This window comes from Lepidochelys kempii, chromosome 12 (genome assembly GCF_965140285.1).
Source record: "Lepidochelys kempii isolate rLepKem1 chromosome 12, rLepKem1.hap1, whole genome shotgun sequence".
In the NCBI taxonomy this organism is placed as follows: domain Eukaryota; kingdom Metazoa; phylum Chordata; order Testudines; family Cheloniidae; genus Lepidochelys; species Lepidochelys kempii.
In genome coordinates, this window is record NC_136391.1 from 38,410,499 (window position 1) to 38,431,612 (window position 21,114).

Below are 21,114 nucleotides of genomic sequence, written 5' to 3' on the forward strand. Positions count from 1 at the left end.
GAGCTGGCAGCCCCGGGGCCCTGGGTGGGAGCTCGGCGCCCCTCTGGCCTTATCCCCTCTCTGCCTCTCCGCCTTGGCTTGTCCTGCCGGTAGATTGTCCGTCTGTCTGTCTGGCCTGGCCCGTGCACTCTCATTGTCTGTGCCCGGTCTATCTGGCCTTGTCCCGAGACCCTCCGTCTGTCTGTCCCCCCGTCTGTCCGTCCTGCCCCGAGACCCTCCGTCTGTCTGTCCCCCCGTCTGTCCGTCCTGCCCCGAGACCCTCCGTCTGTCCATCCTGCCCCTAGACCCTCCATCTGTCCATCCCCCCGTCTGTCTGTCCTGCACCGAGACCCTCCGTGTGTCCGTCGCCCTGTCTGTCCCCCCTGCCCCAGACCCTCTGTCTGTCTGTCCCCCCATCTGTCCGTCCTGGCGGAGACCCTCCGTCTGTCTGTCTGTCCCCCCGTCTGTCCTGCCCCAGACCCTCCGTCTGTCCATCCTGCCCCTAGACCCTCCATCTGTCCGTCCCTCCGTATGTCTGTCCTGCCCCGAGACCCTCCGTCTGTCTGCCCCCCTGTCTGTCCGTCCTGCCCCTAGACCCTCCGTCTGTCTGTCCCCCCCTCTGTCTGTCCCTGCTGGTAGATTATCTGTACCCCCTGTCTGTCTGTCTCTGGCTTCCTGTCTGTATGTCACTGGCCCGTAGAGTTTCATTGCATGTTCCTCCATCTGTCTGTGCCTTTGATTCTCGCCATGCCTACTCCTGTCCTGTTGTCCCTCCCTTTGACTTTCCCTCTGTCTGTCCTACAGTCTGACTCTGAAATAGAGGTTTTGCACATTGCTGCATCGTCCCCCAGAACGATAATGTTGTGGCAGGTCACATCCCACCGCAGCGCAGTCTTGCTTCAATAGTTGAGATGCTTCCGTGCATGTCACAAGACGAGAAAGTCTGGACAGTCCTGCAAACGGTAGGGCAGGTAGCAGCCTTGCTGTGCCCCACTCCTCCAGCTTTAGATCTCCGGGTGCCTTACTGATGTGAATGAATTAATCCTCATAACTCCCTGTTATCAGAGCAGAAACTAAGTCATAGAGAATGTGATTCATTTGTTCTTAAAATCTCTGTTATATTAGCACTAGTGTAGCCAGGGCGCAGGCGCTTTAATCATGGTGTCTGTGGTGGAATAGGTGCTGCTCTGTAAACATGTATGAGTGCTGTATGTCAGGGGTTCTCAACTTTTTTCTTTGAGTCGATGCCCCCTCCCTCCCCCCCCAACATGCTATAGAAACTCCACGGCCCACCTGTGCCACAATAACTGGTTTTCTGCATATAAAAGCCAGGGAAGGCGTTAGGGGATAGCAAGCAGGGCAATTGACTGGGGCCCCATGCCACAGGGGCCCCCACAAAGCTACATTGCTCAGGCTTTGGCTTCAGCCCTCAGTGGTGGGGCTCAGGGCCCTAGGCTTCAGCAGCATGCGGTGGGGCTTCAACTTTCTACCCTGGGGCAGAGCGAGTCTAATGCTGGTCCTGCTTGGTGGCCCCCCTGAAACCTGCTCATGGCCCCCCAGGGGGCCCCGGACCCCTGGTTGAGAAGCACTGCTGTATGTTGATTGCGGGTATTTACTATGTGAGTATATTGATATAGTTTAGTAGGGAGCTGTAAGGAAAGACAAGCAGGAAGGAAAAAGATGGCTCAAAATAAGCCAGAAAGGTGTAGTTTGGGAGCAACCAGGCTGCAGGAACCAGGAACAGGGACTACACTGGGGTATTTGCAGAAATTAGTAGGGCTGTCGATTAATTGCAGTTAACTCAAGCAATTAACTAAAAAAAATTAATCGCAATTAATCGAACTGTTAAATAATAGACTACCAATTGAAATTTAAAAAATATTTTTGGATGTTTTTCTACATTTTCAAATATATTGATTTCAATTACAGCACAGAATACGAAGTGTGCACCGCTCACTTTATATCATTATTTTTGGTTACTAATATTTGCACTGTAAACATGATAAACAAAAGAAAAAGTATTTTTTAATTCGCCTCATACAAGTACTGTAGCGCAATCTCTTTATCGTGAAAGTACAACTTACAAATGTAGATTTTTTTTGTTACATAACTGCACTCAAAACAATGCAAAACTTTAGAGCCTATAAGTCCACTCAGTCCTACTTCTTGTTCAGCCAATCGCTAAGACAAACAATTTTGTTTACATTTACAGGAGATAATGCTGCCCACTTCTTATTTACAATGTCACCATAAAGTGATAACAAGCGTTTGCATGGGACTTTTGTAGCCGGCACTGCAAGGTATTTACTTGCCAGATATGCTAAACATTTGTACACCCCTTCATGCTTTGGCCACCATTCCAGAGGACGTGCTTCCATGCAGATGACGCTTGTTAAAAAAATAATATGTTAATTAAATTTGGACTGAACTCCTTGGGGGAGAATTGTATGTCTCTGGCTCTGTTTTACCTGCATTCTGCCATATATTTCATGTTATAGTAGTCTTGGATGATGACTTAGCACCTGTTCAATTTAAGAACGCTTTCACTGCAGACTTGACAAAACACAAAGAAGGTACCAATGTGAGATTTCTAAAGATAGCTACAGCACTCAATCCAAGGTTTAAGAATCTGAAGTGCCCTCCAAAATCTGAGAGGGATGAGGTGTGGAGCATGCTTTCAGAAGTCTTAGAAGAGCAACACTCAGATGTGGAAACTACAGAACCTGAACCACCAAAAAAGAAGATCAACCTCCTGGTGGCATCTGACTCAGATGACGAAAATGAACATGCGTTGGTCCGCACTGCTTTCGATTGTTATTGAACAGAACTCATCATCAGCATGGACGCATGTCTTCTGGAATGGTGGTTGAAGCATGAAGGGACATATGAATCCTTAGCACATCTGGCATATAAATATCTTGTGACACCAGCTACAAAAGTGCCATGAGAACACCTGTTCTTGCTTTCAGGTGACGTTGTGAACAAGAAGCGGGCAGCATTATCTCCTGCAAATGTAAACAAACTTGTTTGTCTGAGCGATTGGCTGAAGAAGAAATAGGACTGAATGGACTTGTTGGCTCTGAAGTTTTACATTGTTTTATTTTTGAATGCAGTTATATTTTTGTACATAATTCTACATTTGTAAGTTCAACTTTCACAATAAAGAGTTTGCACTACAGTACTGTTATTAGGTGAACAGAAAAATACTATATCTTTTGTTTTTTATAGTGCAAATATTTGTAATCAAAAATAAATATAAAGTGAGCACTGTATACTTTGTATTCTGTGTTATAATTGAAATCAATATATTTGAAAATGTAGAAAACATCCAAAAATATTTAAAATAGATGGTATTCTATTATTGTTTAACGTTGCGATTAATCGCGATTAATTTTTTTAATCACTTGACAGCCCTAGAAATTAGGCCTGCAAAGGTTATCATCAGGGTAGGTAAGACTTTAGGTAAGGCAGGTATGTACATAGACTGTTGTTTTAAAAAAACCTTTTTCTCTAAATGCTTTGTTTCTAATGCAAAATAAACAATACTTTGTTAAGAAGGCTGTTTTGTCACTGTCAGAGACTCCTGAAGCATTGGTGCCTGAATTCACTTGGATCTGCTGGATAACAACAATTGATGCATAAGGTACTGTAACTCAGGGCCCAGCCTAGGAGTAGGGGAATCGTGGGATTCCACTCCGGAATAAGTAAAGGTATGAAGCTCAATACCAGGAGGGGGTATGCTCAGGCCTAGTTTACACTAAAAATTATGTTGGTTTAACTACGTCAGTCTGGGATGTGAAAAATCCACACCCCTGAGTGGCATTGTTAAGCCAACCTAAGTAAGTAAGACAGAGCTAGGTTGATGGAAGAATTCTTCCATCAACCTAGCTACTACCTTTTGGGGAGGTGGATTACATAGGCCAATGGAGAACCCCTCCCCTCAGCGTAAGTAGTGTCTGCACTGAAGCAGTGTAGCTGTACCGCTGTAGTGTTTTAAGTGTAGACAAGACCTCAGAGAGGCCACAAAGGGGACAGAGGTGCAGCCAGACCTGTAACCATGACAGTGTCATTTAACGCTGCTCAGAGCAGGTCTACATAAAATGGTTTAAAATGTCGGCGGTTGCTGTTGCCTGATCTATATTAGGGTCTTGGGCTGCAGGGCTAAAAATTGCTGTGTAGACATTTGGGTGTGGGCTGGAGCCCGAGCCTGAACATCTACATGGCAGTTTTTTAGCCCTAGGAGCCCAAGCCACATGTGCCGGAATCAGCTGACCCGGGCCAGCTGTGGGTTTTTTAGCCCCGTGTAAAGATACCCCATATGGTTAAACGCTTTGCTTGATCGCAGTGCTCAGCTTTTTGCAGGGTTGAGCCTTGAGTCCTTCTGATGAGACTGCCCTGTTACCAGACCTAGAGAGTTCTATCCCAAGAACCAACTCCAAAAATGCTGTATCAGATAGTCACAAAAATTAAGAAACATAAAAGGCAGAAGCAATTTCTCAAGTAACCAGGTCCCAGGCTATTGTTGGTAACACTGGTTGTGACTAGCACCTAGAATTGCACCCAGAAGCAGAGAGAGCCCATGAACAGAATAGAACTCAGGTGTGATATGCTCACAGTGCCCCAGGTCCCTTCACTCAGAAGGCAGGTAGCAACACTCAGCAACAGATTTAGCTTCAGGGTTCAGCAAAAAGGCAACTTAATCTCTTTCTGAAAGGTATGTGAAATGCTGTACCAAACTTGCCAAACTGGTACCTGTTGTACTGCATTTTTTAAAATACCTTCAGGGCATGACTGAATCTTAGTATGTGTGTGTACATACCTAACCAAGTGGGCCCGAATTGACCCTTATTGGGGACTGGTTTCAGAGTAACAGCCATGTTAGTCTGTATTTGCAAAAAGAAAAGGAGTACTTGTGGCACCTTAGAGACTAACCAATTTATTTGAGCATAAGCTTTCGTGATGCATCCGATGAAGTGAACTGTAGCTCACGAAAGCTTATGCTCAAATAAATGTGTTAGTCTCCAAGGTGCCACAAGTACTCCTTTTCTTTTTGTGAATACAGACTAACACGGCTGCTACTCTGAAACCTGTCGAAGTGAGTCCAAGTCTAGATCTGGGTTCTATTCCTGGCTCTGCCACTGGACTGCTCAAATAAATTGGTTAGTCTCTAAGGTGCCACAAGTACTCCTTTTCTTATTGGGGACTGTGGGCACTAATATACTGCAAACAGTACAAATTAATCAGAATAAATAAATGTATTTGCTGCAATTTTTTAAATGTTATGTCCCACATGGGAATACATACTGCTCAAATGAAAACATAGATTTAAAAATCCTCAGATGTCTATTAATTACCAGTTGTGTCTATGGATGGTATATAGGCTTTAGAAGGCTATGAAGGGGCACCATTCTGCCCTCAGCTATGCCCTTGCAACTCTATCCACTTGAAGGGGCTGATGATATAGGTGCAGCAGATTAGAAGCTGGCCCAAGATACATTGTTTTAATTATTTGTCAATTGTCTTAGAAGTTTTATTCTAATGTAACTAAAAGGGGACACTAAATTCAACAGAATGACTCAGTGAGAAGAGATTAAAAGGACTGGGACTGCTCAGTTTAGAAGTGAGACGACTAAGGGAATATATAAATCATTAGTGGTGTAGAGAATGTGAATCAGGAAGTGTTATTTATCCCTTCACATAACACGAGAACCAGAGCAATTAAATTAATAGCCAAAAGGTTTAAAACAAACAAAAGGAAGTATTTCTTCACACAATGCAGTCAACCTGTAGAACTCGTTGCCAGGGGATATTGTGAAGGCCAAAAGCATAACTGGGTTCAAAAAAGAATTAGATAATTTAATGGAAGATAGGTTCATTGATGGCTATTAGCCAAGATGGTCAGGGATGCAGTGACATGCTTTGGGTGTCCCTAAACCTCTGAATGCCAGAAACTGGGAGAGGATGACAGGATGGATCACTCCATAATTGCCATGTTCCGTTTATTCTGTCCTTTCCCTCCACTCTTTGCTTTGTTTGTTACCTCTTTGTCATGTCTAATGTAGGCCCCAACCCTCCTCCTTGAGGTAGGGTCCTGTCTACCATCTGTCTGTTAAGTACCTACAGTACTATGTTGGTGTAGGAATAATGATGAATATTGTAGACCCAGAAAAGATCTAAATGCAACAGAACAAATCTCCTATATATGTTATACCCTCTGAACAAGTGCAGTGATATTTGATTTAAATTTACTCTGTTATATAAGCATCTTTACTCTCTGGCATCATCATGTCCTAGATTTTTTTCACCTTTGCTGTTTGAGATTGATAGATTAAGACTACCTGAATGGCTTCAAATGTCTTTGAATTGTAATTAGTTGCAGTTGCAGGGATTTTACCAGAGCTCTTTGAAATCACTCTTGAAAAATACATTTGGTGCTGATGTCAGAATCAAAAGCCTTAGGGAAAGCTTCTCACAGACGTTTAGTATCTTCAGAATTTACTAAAGAGGTGGGCTGCAATATTTAGGGTAGGTATTGAGACTGGTGTATTATATTATTCAGACTTTAGGATCGAGAATCAATCATTGGTAAGATCTAATGGGTTCTAGTTTGACAAATTGAAAGCGGAAAAGTTGAAACACTCTTGTTATTTATGTTGAAGTTTGAACTGCCCAGAGCCATGTGTGCTGCCAGACAGTTATTATAACTTATACAAACTTCACAGAAAAGAATTTGAAAGCCTGATTCTAATCACAAGTAGTGCAGTGTAAATCCTTAAATAACTGGATTTACTCCAGATTTATACTGCTGTAACTGTGATTAGAATTGGGCCCTACATCTTTTCAATGATATATCAGAATTTGCTTTTGGCAGAGACAAAATAACTTGCACTTATCTACAGTTTCCTTAGATACTCCTGTGAAGAAGAAAATCAATAAGAATTTGGGTATGAAATTAGAAGAAAGAATATTAAAATTAATCCCCCTGTATTTCAGAGGAGTGAGAGGGTTAAAACGACAATTCCAGTTGGTTCTCAGGTTTATGGGTGGTCAACTTTCTTTATTCAACTGATCTTTTAAAATTGCTTTTTAGTGGACAATCTTGGTTTGTTTCCATGGGGAATCCCTAGAACACACTGTACGCAACTCTGAATCAAAACAGTGGGGACAGGGTACCAAACATTTGGCAAACTAAACATTTTGAGAACCACGCCCAGCTTGAGGGGGAAAAAAAATGCTAATGCTGAGCTGGTGGTGTACTTTCCATGGCAACACCTTCCAAATGGGGGGATCCACAAATAAACATATAACCAAAACAACATAAAGAAACCAAAGAAATGGTGGCTTTGCTTCAACCACTTGGATTGAATGTTAACAGAGAAGTCCAGAATGGGTTGATCTCTTTTTATGGCTCATAAATGTCTAGATTTGCTGGGTGATAGCATTGATTACTTGGCTATGTTCCGTCCCGACAATGTGTTGAAAAGTTTTGTTGAGTTTATGTCAGTTTTGGATTATGTTGCAGGCCAGTTTATTGATGTAAACAGTCTAATGCCTTTACTTTTATCAAATGGTATGTAACGAGTTCTGTAAGCTTGTTAGGAAAGCAGCAGCGGATTGTTAAAGGTTGAGCTTCTCTTTGCTTCCGAAGTGTGTGGTTAAGATAGGAACCTGATAAAAAGCAGGTAATTCCAGCTGGCAGGGTAAAGCTAATATGGACTTAATCTTCACTACAGATACACTGTTACTGAAATCTTCCACTCTTTATCAAGCAGGCTCAAAAACTTGGGGAGGTTTTGGAGCTTGGACTAACACTAGCATGGGTCATTCAACATGTCTTCATAGGTGACTAGTAAAGAAGTTTATTTGTTAATTTATTTTGACTGAGAAGAAATAAAAAGCACCTGCTCACAAGCTCTGGGTGCCCTGCCAATTACAAAAACACAATACAGTGCCATCAGCTGAGCTTTCTCCTCCAGCCGCAGCACCTACTCAAACACTGCCCTCCACCCCGTACAGTGGCCAATACCTGAATTCACCTAGTCTAGACGTGATAAATCGACCCCCGAGCACTCTCCCATCGACTCCTGTACTCTAGCTCCGTGAGAGGTGCAAGCGGAGTCGATGGGGGAGCGGCAGCAGTCGACTCACCGCAGTGAAGACACCAGGGTAAGTTGATCTAAGTATGTCGACTTCAGCTACGTTATTCACATAGCTGAAGTTACGTAACTTAGATCGATCCCCGCCCTTACTGTAGACCAGGGCTAACACATACTTCGGAACATGCTACATATAGTAAATCAATTCACTTAAACTCTTTGAAGACCTAATAATTGATAAGGTCTGATCTTTCTGATTTTAAAATGAACACACCATCACTCTTCTTCAAACAAATGAACAATGCCTTAATCTTTTTTTTAATATATGTTTTTAAATGGAATAAGTCAAGCTTCCTGAACAGTCCTGCAATACAGTAGAAATAAAACTAGCAGGGTAGCAAGTACAAAACTTTTAAACAGACTGTCATCTTGTGCTAAGAAAACATCTAAAAAAGTCAGAAAAGGGAAAAATACTGTCATCTGACTAATTCAAACTGTGCACTAGAAATAAATTACTAGATTTTTTTGTGGATCTTTTTCTACATTAACAAGGTCTGGCGCTAAGCTAGGCTCTGGAGAGAGAAAGTATGCATTTTTTCCAGATTAAAAAGTAAAAGACGTTTTTCAATGCTGGTGAAAGACCTATAGTTACAAGTTGTGCCACTTGTTGAGTGACTTATTCTGTCTGTTCTGAGAGGATTTAGTGCAGCTTTATTCACTGAAGTTTTCAGAACACAATGAACCAACTTTACATTTTCTGTTCTGTGGAGGACAAAGCAAGGAATTGGCTGAAATTAATTCAAATTCATTAGGGTAACATGGCACTTTACATCCTTGTAAAATTATATTATGAATTAATATGGAATTGCTGAGTGACAAAGAGTCTTGCATGTTGTATGTTACATAAGGATTCCATGCTCTGGAAGATTTATACAATACAATAATGCATCACTGCATTTGGAGACCAATCTCACAATAACCGGCTTATTGAAATGCCAAGCAATCAATGGCAGAATATTTATTTTGTGGTTTCAGAGTAGCAGCCGTGTTAGTCTGTATTCGCTAAAAGAAAAGGAGTACTAGTGGCACCTTAGAGACTAACCAATGAGCTCATGCTCAAATAAATTGGTTAGTCTCTAAGGTGCCACTAGTACTCCTTTTCTTATTTTGTGGTGTTACCTGCCAAAATGCATTTATGAATGAGGAACTATTAAAGTCTGCATTCTGCTTTGTTTTCTGCCACCCAGGTAAAATAAGGCTGTTTGGTCATTACGCAGGTGAATATAAAGAGTACTGTTTGATGATTCAATTGAACAAAGTATCACCTTTCTCTATATTCAAACAGGGCCAAAATTGCACTTTTTGAGAAAACTCAACAAAACTAATACATTTACAGAAATGAAAAAAGTATTCTGGATGAAATGCACTTTCTATGTGTAGGGTTTTATTATTTGTTATTACCCTGTGACATGATCTGCATACAAGTGATTAGACGTGCCTACCTCATGAGGAGCCCAGCCGCAAGTCATTTGTAGATATGTTAATAGTATTGTATACCACTAAACCCCTTGTGTCACCCAATCTTATTTTGCATTTTAGTAAGGAATTTAATGTGGATCTTCTATACAGCCCATTTGGGGGCTTTGTGTATTTCTATCAAATTAATAATTTCAGTGTTTAATCTGTATAAGCCTGATCCAGAGCTCTTTGAAGTCAATGGGAATCTTTCCATTTACTTTGATGGGCTTTGGATCAGGCCCTAAAAGTGGTTTCAGTTACATTTACAAATATGGCTTTCATGGAAATCAGTCAGAGCATCAGATAGAAAAAATACTGCTTTTGCACCCTGTGCATGGTTACAATTTAGAATCATAACCAGACCAATGACACCCATTGGCTCTCACTGCACAAATACTGAAGAATGATGTTTTAATCTCACACAACCAGGAGTCAAGGAAATAGTCTAGATATCATCAGGCTTTTCCATCTCCAGTTTCTCTCATTCTGTTATCTTTTGAAATTCTACTTTTGTTTTTTTGCAATCTCTTTTCAAGGTCTCAAGTTCCCTGTGTTGGTCTCTACTGCTGTATTAGAAAGACAGTGAGAGCAAAACTTATTATTCTTATTGTCTGTGCCCCTCTTTGATAGCCCTCACTGTTGCTAACTCATACAGGTGTTCAGGGCACTATTTTAATCAAAATGAAATATACTCACATGCAGCATTCCTGTTTATCTGAGTGCAGGTGACCATGCTGCAGGGTCTTGCTGGCACCAATCGCTGCCCCCGAATAGTTTTCAGCTGCTTGCATAAATGTGCCAGACTAATTACCTTTATGCTGTTCATTAGTACAATCCTGGCACCTTGGTCAGACTTACAGCCAAAACAGCTTTCAAGAGCCTGGCAACCTATCAACACAAAGCAGAGATAAAAAGCTATGCAAGTACAGCTTTAAGATAACCAAGTGATCTCCGATCCTTTTTATAAGCCATTCTAACTGCATGGTACACACCTTTCTTTAGGGGGAAAAGAGACAACCACCCCGAACAAACAGTTAAATTTCAACAGCTCCCTGGTCTGGCTTCCTCATTGGTTGTAAAAAAAAATTTGGGGGGGGCAGGGCTAGTTGATGATTATTCTGCATGTGCTTTTCATGCCTCTTTTTTTGTCTGGCTCTGCAAACACTGCAGATTTGGAGAAATCATTCTTGTCATATGGAAGGAAAGGTTTCTTATTCATAAATATTACAATTGCTTCAAAAATCTTCATGTTCTATTACTTTTGTGGTGTTAAATTGATCTTAATTTTGTTTTTATAAAAATCACAAACATGACAATTGCTTGTTACTCAAGCTGAGCAATTTAGAGAAGGCAGCTGGGGCAGGGGAGATATAAAGCCCTTGCAGGAGAACAGATGGAGAAAATATTTTAATACAACATGCCATGCAGTGCAATCTGATGCATTTCAAAGGCTATGAATTTGTTCTTTAGAATTATCTCGATAAGACATCCCAGGAGAGGAGTAGTTTTGTAGTATCTAGGGACAAGGATGAACTTTCCCAGAATCAAGGAAATCTCCCTCACTGTCCTTTTCATGACAGTTCAACCACTGTATCAGCCAGGCAGTACTGTTTTCATTTGGGGACAGATTTAGGATTTTTCCATCCTGTATTTTTAGGAATAAAAGCACAAACATTCTATTCCCTATTTGCAAAAAGAAAAGGAGGACTTGTGGCACCTTAGAGACTAACCAATTTATTAGAGTTTTTTATTAGAGACTAATAAATTGGTTAGTCTCTAAGGTGCCACAAGTCCTCCTTTTCTTTTTGCGAATACAGACTAACACGGCTGTTACTCTGAAACCTATTCCCTATTTGTATTCTTTCACATATTTTTTCCAAGAACTCTATTGCTTTATATGACATGACTGTATGTAAATCCCTTCCTTTCATTTCTTCATTTCCCCCTCACAATGCTCAATATTATGACATGGCACTTGGCTTCGGAATCTCTCTGGTGGTACTGATACAACAAGTAGCTTCTGGAGCAGGGTTTCATTCAGGCTAGGTATGCAATCTTGGGCAAGCGTTTCACTTGGTAATGGCTATTCATAATGTTATAAAGTAGCAACCAGGCCTGGATAAAGTGAAGCTATTAGAAACTGAACCCCCTAAATGCCTGATGGCACCTTTCATAGTTCTCAAACAAGTGCTTACAGAAATTACATGGTTATGTGCGTATTGTAGGGAGAGTTTCAGGAAGAATGTATTTATAACTGTGTTTAAGGAAGAGGAAAGTTATTTTCTGAGGAAAGTTCCTCAGGGTAAAATAGAGTCATTTATGAATTGGTAGCAACTGTAAGATGTTGATTAAATTGTGAGGTCAAATGTGTGTTGCTTTATTTTGATCTTAGCCCTCAATCCTCCCTATGTTGCTGTATGTTAGAGTCTAATTAGAGGAAGAATGAAGAGGACCTATGTAGGAGACAATAGTCCCTGAGTTCTACCACACTGTACTGCCCCCTCAATTTGTCGATGTGTGAAACTAAAATACCAAATAAACTAAAGTGTCAGTCTTCATCTAATGTAACTTTTTCCCCACAATAGGACCTAACCAATAGGTCAGAGAGCCAATGACTGGCATGGTTCAGGTCAGATCCTCAGCTACTGAAAAATCAACATAATTCCACTGAAGTCCATTGAACATAGCTCCATTGAGGTAGATCTGGCATTTTGTATGGCTGTATAACACAAATGGCCGTGCAGTTTGGATGTTTTGCAAAATCCTATATGTTAGTATCTACTTCTAAGCTTAGAGCTGCCCCCCAAAATGTCCTTGGCTGCAAGACCTGGTCAACAAAGCTTTGGAGCCAAAGCAAGCTTATTTTTGGCTTCAGCCAAATATGGCTTTGGTTAAGTGCACCAGAGTTTCCAATTTATGCTTCCTGCAGTGAGTCTAGTTTAGCAAGTGGGTTTAAAAATATTTGCTGATCTGTCTTTTCAGAGGCTTCTCATTCCAATACCATATTTTAATCTCTTTCCCAATTAATGAGTTAGATTAATTAATGTCTTCAAAGCACTTTGAAGATGGAAAATGCTACATAAGGACTCTTACTATTAATAATTTAAACAAACTTTCTCTACAAAAAGGAATATTAGCAAAAATAATAAACACACATCTGACCTACTTTTTCTTATGTTTGTTTGCAAACTCCATGCAGTTTTAATCCCACAAAACAATTGCTTCAATTAGTACTGTCCACTCATTATTTTATGATTAGTCTCACAAGATTTGGGGTTCTCTTTAAAGCTCCCTCCCCGCTCGAAGTCAGGGGACTACATGAAAATCTCAGCATTAATTTAAATAGAAAGTAAGTTTCTAGCCTTTATGGTTGTAAAATAAAGCTTGGAAAATATGACCACCCCCTGCCCGCGACTCAAAAACAAAAGGCAGATGAAAAGTACTCATAATGTACTGGTAACCAGCTCTTGATTTTTAGGGGCTGACTCACAATTTTTGAATGCTTGGGCTCAGTAATATTTGTTCAATGCCCATTTTTCCCCGTAAACACTGAGGAACTGTATGCTAGGTCAGGCCAATAGCTTACCTATGACAATGCAGATGTAATAGGAACGGCCAAAATCTGCTCTTATTTACCCGAGTGTAAATTTGTAGTATCTTCACTGACATCCACCGAGTGCAAGTGAGAGAAAAATTTGGTTTATATATTTTGAAGCATAGAAATTCATCACAGGAAAATGGAAGTGAGGAATTATGAACTTTCAGACCTAAAAAAAATATTTTTTAATTCACTAAAAGTAAACGTGAAGCGTTTTTTAATGTTCTTTTTAAAATCTGTTGAAGCACCTCCTACTCAGTCTGGCTTCAGGCTAACTAATGCCTCAGTTTCCCCCACTCAGGTCGGATCCCTTGACCTTCCCAGGAAGGATACACTCCCATGCTCAAATTTCCTTCCAGGCACAATTTTATTCTTCTAAACATAAAACTTTGGCAAAACCATCAAAACCGAAATTGTTCTTCTGCCCACCACAGGTTATAGATCCCAGGGACTTTTCCCTTTGCCTCTCTCAAGGCTGAAAGAAAACACCCTTCCTTTCAGTCACAGAATCATAGAATATCAGGGTTGGAAGGGACCTCAGGAGGTCATCTAGTCCAACCCTCTGCTCAAAGCAGGACCAATCCCCAATTAAATCATCCCAGCCAGGGCTTTGTCAAGCCTGACCTTAAAAACTTCAAAGGAAGGAGATTCCACCCCCTCCCTAGGTAACGCATTCCAGTGCTTCACCATCCTCCTAGTGAAAAAGTTTTTCCTAATATCCAACCTAAACCTCCCCCACTGCAACTTGAGACCATTACTCCTTGTTCTGTCATCTGCTGCCACTGAGAACAGTCTAGATCCATCCTCTTTGGAACCCCCTTTCAGGTAGTTGAAAGCAGCTATCAAATCCCCCCTCATTCTTCTCTTCCGCAAACTAAACAATCCCAGTTCCCTCAGCCTCTCCTCATAAGTCAAGTGTTCCAGTCCCCAAATCATTTTTGTTGCCCTCTGCTGGACGCTTTCCAGTTTTTCCACAGCCTTCTTGTAGTGTGGGGCCCAAAACTGGACACAGTACTCCAGATGAGGCCTCACCAATGTCGAATAGAGGGGAAGGATCATGTCCCTTGATCTGCTGGCAGTGCCCCTACATATACATCCCAAAGCGCCATTGGCCTTCTTGGCAACAAGGGCACACTGTTGACTCATATCCAGCTTCTCGTCCACTGTAACCCCTAGGTTCTTTACTGCAGAACTGCTGTCGAGCCATTCGGTCCCTAGCCTGTAGCGGTGCATGGGATTCTTCCGTTGTAAGTGCAGGACTCTGCCCTTGTCCTTGTTGAACCTCATCAGATTTCTTTTGGCCCAATCCTCTAATTTGTCTAGGTCCCTCTGTATCGTATCCCTACCCTCCAGCGTATCTACCTCTCCTCCCAGTTTAGTGTCATCTGCAAACTTGCTGAGGGTGCAGTTCACACCATCCTCCAGATCATTAATGAAGATATTGAACAAAACCAGCCCCAGGACTGACCCTTGGGGCACTCCGCTTGATACCGGCTGCCAACTAGACATGGAGCCATTGATCACTACCCGTTGATAGTGATCAACTATTGATCACTAGCCCGACAATCTAGCCAGCTTTCTATCCACCTTATAGTCCATTCATCCAGCCCATACTTCTTTAACTTGCTGGCAAGAATACTGTGGGAGACCGTGTCAAAAGCTGCATCAGGGCCTAGTACAGGAGCCCATTTCCCCTCCCCAACTCCTCTCAGCTGATAGCCCTCTGTTCTTTACAGGGATCACCTGACACACACCCTCCCCCTTCCCAGCTGGGTCTGATCACTGAAAAGGACTGAATTGACCCACCCCCTTAAAGGTGCAGATCACCTTGTTACAAATTCACTTATAACAAATGTGGTTTTGAATAGGAAATGTCTTTCCTTGCTGAAACTGGTTTTTGTTCATCATGCACATGTACTTCAATTTGTTATTGTAGGGTTCCTCATCATGAATGCAAAGCTGAAGGTGTTGGTTTTATGCCCTTTACTCTCATTTGCTTTTGTGTTCTACTGAAGTTGATTTATCTGTGGTATTTTTCTTTCTAAAACCTACTGCTTAGGGTGAGTTGTCTGCAGGGGTGAAAGTAATTTAAAGGACTTACTGGTATGCCGAAGTCCTGGGCAAGGGGGCGGGGCCTCAACCGGAAGGGGTGGGGCCTTTAAATCCCCAGGGCCTTTAAATCGAGATTTAAAGGGCCTGGGGCTGCGGTAGCAGTGGCTGGGAGCCCCGGGCTCTTTAAATCACCGCCGGAACCCCATGGTAGCGGTAGCGGCCGGGAGCCCCGGGGCTCGGGCAACGATTTAAAGGGCCCGGGGCTGGGAGAGTCCCAGGCTCCTGGCCGCCGCCGTGACCCCAGGGCTCTGGCAGTGATTTAAAGGGCCCGGGGCTCCACTGTGGTAGCAGCTTCCGGAGCCCTGGGCCCTCTAAATTGCCGCCAGAGCCCCGGACCGCCACCGCTACCACGGGGCTCCAGCAGTGGGGCTCTGGCGGCGATTTAAAAGGCCTAGGGCTCTGGCCACTGCCGGGAGCCCTGGGACCTTTAAATTGCCGGCTTGGGGAAGCTGGCCCCTGCCGGTATGGTTGACTATGTACCACCAGACCGGCTTACTTTCACCTCTGGTTGTCTGTTAATACATTGCTTCACTACCCCTTAGCCGCTAGCCTGGAATCAAGGTGCCTACAGGCCACATGAAGTCAATGAGAGTTCTGCCTCCAAAAGGATGGCAAGATCAGGCCTTTAAGCATGCTCACAGTTATGAGTGTTTGAATGCCTGCTGTGTCCCTGAATTGTGCGCAATGGAGACACACTCTTTCTCTTCATGGAAAACTGAAAATCTGTTGTCGTCACTGTCAATTTCACTTTTTCTGGGTGTACTTTTCAGATTGCATCGGGCAAAGCTGATGCAATTAATTAAATATTTGCTTTCTTTCAACATACAACAGGGTAGTGCCATTATGTAAGCCCCGGCCAGCTCCAAACCCATGATATTAGTCAGAGGAAAATAGTGCCCGAATTAGGATTCCACTGGTTTGGAATTGTCCCACTTGGTTTTGGACTGAGAGAGGAAGAAATGTTACGAATATTCTTCTTCATGTACCAGGACTTGGAAACAACAGGTGCCCACCCACAGACCATACCAGCACCTCTCTGAAGCTACTGTCTTTTTCTCACAAGCTCAGCTTTCATTCAGAAAAGAAGATTCAAGCTGTTATGGTCGCAAAGAAAACCTCAAAATAAATGAACTGAGGGCTTGTCTACACTTGAAACGTGACAGCAGTGTAGACCTGGCCTGAGTGTAACAGATACAGAGATGAGTCTGCGGAGAGTCTGGAACAATAGCTCTGCAAGGGCTGAACTGCCCCATTGATATCAACGAGGTGTTAACTCAGATGCTCAGTGGTTATAATTTGAAAGTCAACATCATTGGCTATTTAATTATGCATGAAAGAGAAGAGAGGGTGAGTCACAGATGTGCACAGTTTACTCTGAGTCTCATTTCCATGCCATAAGTGGGTGATGTTGGGGAGGTGCCAACACTCTTTTTCCCTCAGTCAAGAAGGAACCAAACCCAGGAACCCGGGAAAAGCCCAGTGAAACCAAGCAGCACCGACAATTACATTCAGTATATTTGCACAACCTACTGTGAGCCATGTCTCATTAAGGTGATTCTCATGAGTGGAGCTTTCTTGTTCAGTGTGATCCCTGCCATGCAGAGACGACCTGTACCTGCCAATAATGTTGGGGCAGAGTGAGGGCAATGGCTTCAGCAGATGTTACTGAGCATGCTCAGTCTGTGTGAACATGCTCAGTATAAGCCAAGCTGCAACTCTGGGGGAGCACGTGATCTGCCATCATTATTACAGACTGAATTAGTTCTGTTAAAGTAATCCTACTCAATTAGTCCTATTAAAGTAATCCTGAGTCTTCAACTTTCCTACAGAGAGCTGGCAAAGGATGATATAAATTTCATTGTTCACAGCTGTTTCTCTCAGGCCTTGATCCTGCTTGGCATGCAATTGTGAGGGCAAAGATGTTGCACTCCAAACAAGCAGGAGTGGAAGCTAGATGCTGGCACAAGGAAGGGTAACCATGATGCTTAGGTTGTGTCTACACTGCCCCAGTTCAGACTCTGGGGGTGTGAACAGAAGTGTGCCCCAAAGTGCTGCATTGTAACTCGCCCATGTGGATGCTGCTTCGAGATTGGATTGACGTAGTCCTGTTTGAAGAGAATTATGTTAACGTGAACTAGCAAGCTTTTAGTTTGGGCTGCAGCATCCATGCGGGGGAATTACAGGAAGCAGTTTGGAGTACATTGCTGTTCACAACCCTGCAGTCCAAACTGTGGGGCGGCATAGACAAGCCCTCAGTCTTCTGCACTGAAGTCTCAAGCCTTCAGCATACCAGTTTCTTTGTAAGTAAGCAGGGTAAAAAGCTGGTGGAAACAAGGGGCATCCAAAGAGTTTAGCATTTCCTTCATTGGCCTCACCACTATTGCCCGGTAAAAGTAACCTCATGACTCACGTCCTTAACTCCCTATACTAACTTCCCATAGAATTCTGAATCAAGCTCAGGGTCTCAATTCTTATCTTCAAGGTGCTCCATGGCCTGTACCCAGGACACCTAAAAGACCATCTAAAACTCTTGGATTAAGATCGCTCCTCTACCACAATGAAACTTTCCAGAATAACAGTACAGCTGGTCTGTGCAAGAGACAGAACTTTCTCCAGGGCCTATGGGCCATCCCAGACTGGAACGAACCCTCCCAGGAACTGACCACCACAATCCTCTCCATCTTCTGCTCCAAATGCTTTTTCTTTAACATTGCCTTCTCTCACATATCTCTAAAAGCAAATAAATCCATACCTAAACGAGACACTCCACTGCACATGATTCTTCCCGCCCCGGCAAGAGGATGAAAGAACAAACAACACATGACAGATGTTGGTCATATTGCTTAATGCATGACTGGAAGTCCCTCAGAATCCATAGTGATATAAGAGCCTACATAGAATAAAACAGCTGCATATGTTAGCAGTGTCCTCATTAACATGGGATCTGATTCCCCTGTGCTCCCTTCGTGCTCAAGACATTGTTGATTCAAACTCAGCACTTTAGGGAATAGTTACTCGTGAGCAGTTATTTTAAGGGCACAATATTTTACTGTTAGAAAGACAGTTAAAGTGAATGAAATAGACACTTAAAACAATGATCAGAAGAAAAGAAGCAATGGCTGCTCAAACTTGCTGGGTACATTTTAGATCTTAGGATCATAGAAATGTTGGGCTGGAAGGTGACCTTGAGCAGTCATCAAGTCCCGCCCCTTGTGCTGAGGCAGGATCAAATAAACCTAGATCATCTCTGGCAGGGGTTTGTCCCACCTGCTCTTAAAAACCTCCAGTGATGGAGATTTGACAACCTTCTTTGGAAGCCTATTCCAGAGTTAAGCTACTCAGAGGGCACATCTTCACTAGCAACCTTAAAGCACTCTTGTAGCTCTGGGGCACTGTCTACATGGGCACTTTATAAGCACTGAAACTTGCAACACTCAGGGGGGTGCTTTTTCACACCCCTGAGCGAGAAAGTTGCAGTGCTGTAAAGTGCCAGCGTAGACAAGCCCTTACAGTTAAAACGTTTTTCCTAATATCGAACCTACATCTCCCTTGCTGCAGATTAAGCCCATGACTTCTTGTTCTGCCTTCAGTGGACATGAGAACTATTGATTCCTGGCCTCTGCATAACAGCCCTTAACGTATTTGGAGACTGTTCTCAGGTCCCCCCTCTGTCTTCTTTTCTCAAAACTAAACATGCCCAGTTTTTTTAACCTTTCCTCATAGGCATAGGTGCTGACCTTCTAGTGTGCCGGGGTGGGGGGGTGCTCTCCCTGGCTCCACCCGAGCTCCCCCACTCCACTCCTTCCCCAAACCCCACCTCCATCCTGCCTCTTCCCGTCCCCGCTATGCCTCTTTCCACCCCGCCCCTGCCCTGCCTCTTCCTGCCCCCGCCCTGAGCACACCCCACCCTTGCTCCTCCCCCTTCCCCACTGCATACCCAGTGCGTCCTGCGCACCGTGGAACAGCAGATCCATGGCAGGGGGGAGAGGCTGGGGGGAGGAGGAGTCACTGATGGGGAGCTGCCAGTGGGTGCTAAGGACCCACCATTTTTTTTACATTTCTCTGGTACCTGAAATCAAGGGGGCTACTCATGGGCAAACAGTTATGCATGTGCATGTTTGCAAGACTGAGGCCTACGAGACTCAATTGCTGCTTAGAGTAAGGCCATGTCTGCACTCCAAACTTTGGTCCATGCAAGTTACGGTAGCGTACAGCTACCAGAGTTTATACATCGCTCATGTGCATGTATATTTGGCCGCTTGCATTCGTGCTGCACATACTGACCAGGAGTGCTTGTATTGTTGCAAAGTGAGGTGCAAAGTCCAGAGTGACACAAGCTGCCATCTGGTGCAATGCCCTTTGGGAACTTTTCATAATGTGTTGTGGAATAGAAATGACTTGGCCAGGCATCTCTGAGAGCCAGCGATCAAGTTCCCAGCATGCAACTTTCTCCATCCCATAATGCCATCCAAGTCCCATAATTTTAATGCCTTTTTTTTTAATTCCACAAACCCTTGCAGCATTTTTCGGTGTCCCCCACCTCTGACACAAGTATGGAGCCTCCAAAGCGCTGTAGTAGCCTCATTAACCATGCAAATCTGGGACACTTGATTATTCTGTCTTTCCAGACCTTCAAGAAGTACCACAACACCAGAGGACACAACAATTTATTGAAGGACAGTTTGTTGAGGGACATAGTGTGACGGACAGACAGACAGTTTCCTGCAACATCCTGGGCAAACCCTATGGAATTAAGATAAACTTTACTGAACTAAATTAAACCTGATTGAATTAGGTTTAATACTTTTCTGATCCATTGTATTAAAAATACAATTGTGTATGTGCTCGTGTGGAATTGTATGTAACTCCTCTAAGAGGAGGAGGATGCTCATGAAATTTCTCTGGTTATTAGCCCCTTTGAAGCCACCCTCTGGAGAGGTGTGCTTATACTAGTTCAAACTGGATTCTCCAGGGACCAACAAACAAAGAAACGACTAATGGATCAGTAGCCTGGCTTTACACAGTCTGAAGGACTTCTTCCTGATCAAGCAAATGGACAGGATGTCTGGTCCGCAGAGGGCCCCAATCCTTAGGGAAAGGTTGGAAGAAATGGGCCTATTGAGGCCCCACAAGACTGTGTGCGCCTGTTCTGAGCTGAAGCTGTGATGAACTTGAGCCCACAAGGAAACCCATTGGGTGGGGTGTTGAAGAACGGCTCCTGCAAGAGCTCATGTTGGGGTTGGGGTGATCTCTGGTAAGCTTATTAGCATGCATGCAGGTTCTTTTATTGTTTTTAATATGTTTTCTCTGCAGTGCTTGTACCCTAAGAATAAAATGGGCTTGCACAGAAAGAGTTGTGTGGTAACTGTAACTGGGCAGTCACACTATTAACCGTCTCTGTAGAGAAAGCAAGCAGGCCTGCTTGGGCAGCCTGTCTCTGCTGAGAATAACACAGCGATGGCAGGGAACCTGCTCAGCCTGGAGATAATCCAGTCAGAAGGGAGAGCAATACATGTCTCCACCCAAGAGAGGTGATGGCCAGGGGAGCCAGAAGCCTGAGAGTGGGTGTTCTTGGTGGACCAGTGAGGGGAAATACCAGTGTAGTTGCCCTGAACTGGGACACATAATGGAAAACAATTCAAGGTTGTTGGTGGCATTCACAGCAGCTGGAAATGGTGAAGCGCCACTTCTGGGCCCAGGAAGCAAGCACTGACTGGTGGGATCCCATTATAATGCAGGTTTGGGACAATGAGCAGTGGCTGCAGAAATTTCAGATGCGAAAGGTCACATGCCTGGATCTGAGTGCTGAGC

General features: G+C 43.4%; 1 long non-coding RNA gene across 1 annotated transcript; it reads left to right on the forward strand.

The window, feature by feature from the left end:
* The first annotated feature begins 12 nt into the window (after nucleotides 1–12).
* Nucleotides 13–20,576, forward strand: LOC140896557 (uncharacterized). The gene is made up of 3 exons (XR_012154574.1): nucleotides 13–941; nucleotides 3,557–3,622; nucleotides 19,932–20,576. It is a non-coding gene; the product is annotated as an uncharacterized LOC140896557 (long non-coding RNA).
* Nucleotides 20,577–21,114: the final 538 nt, after the last annotated feature.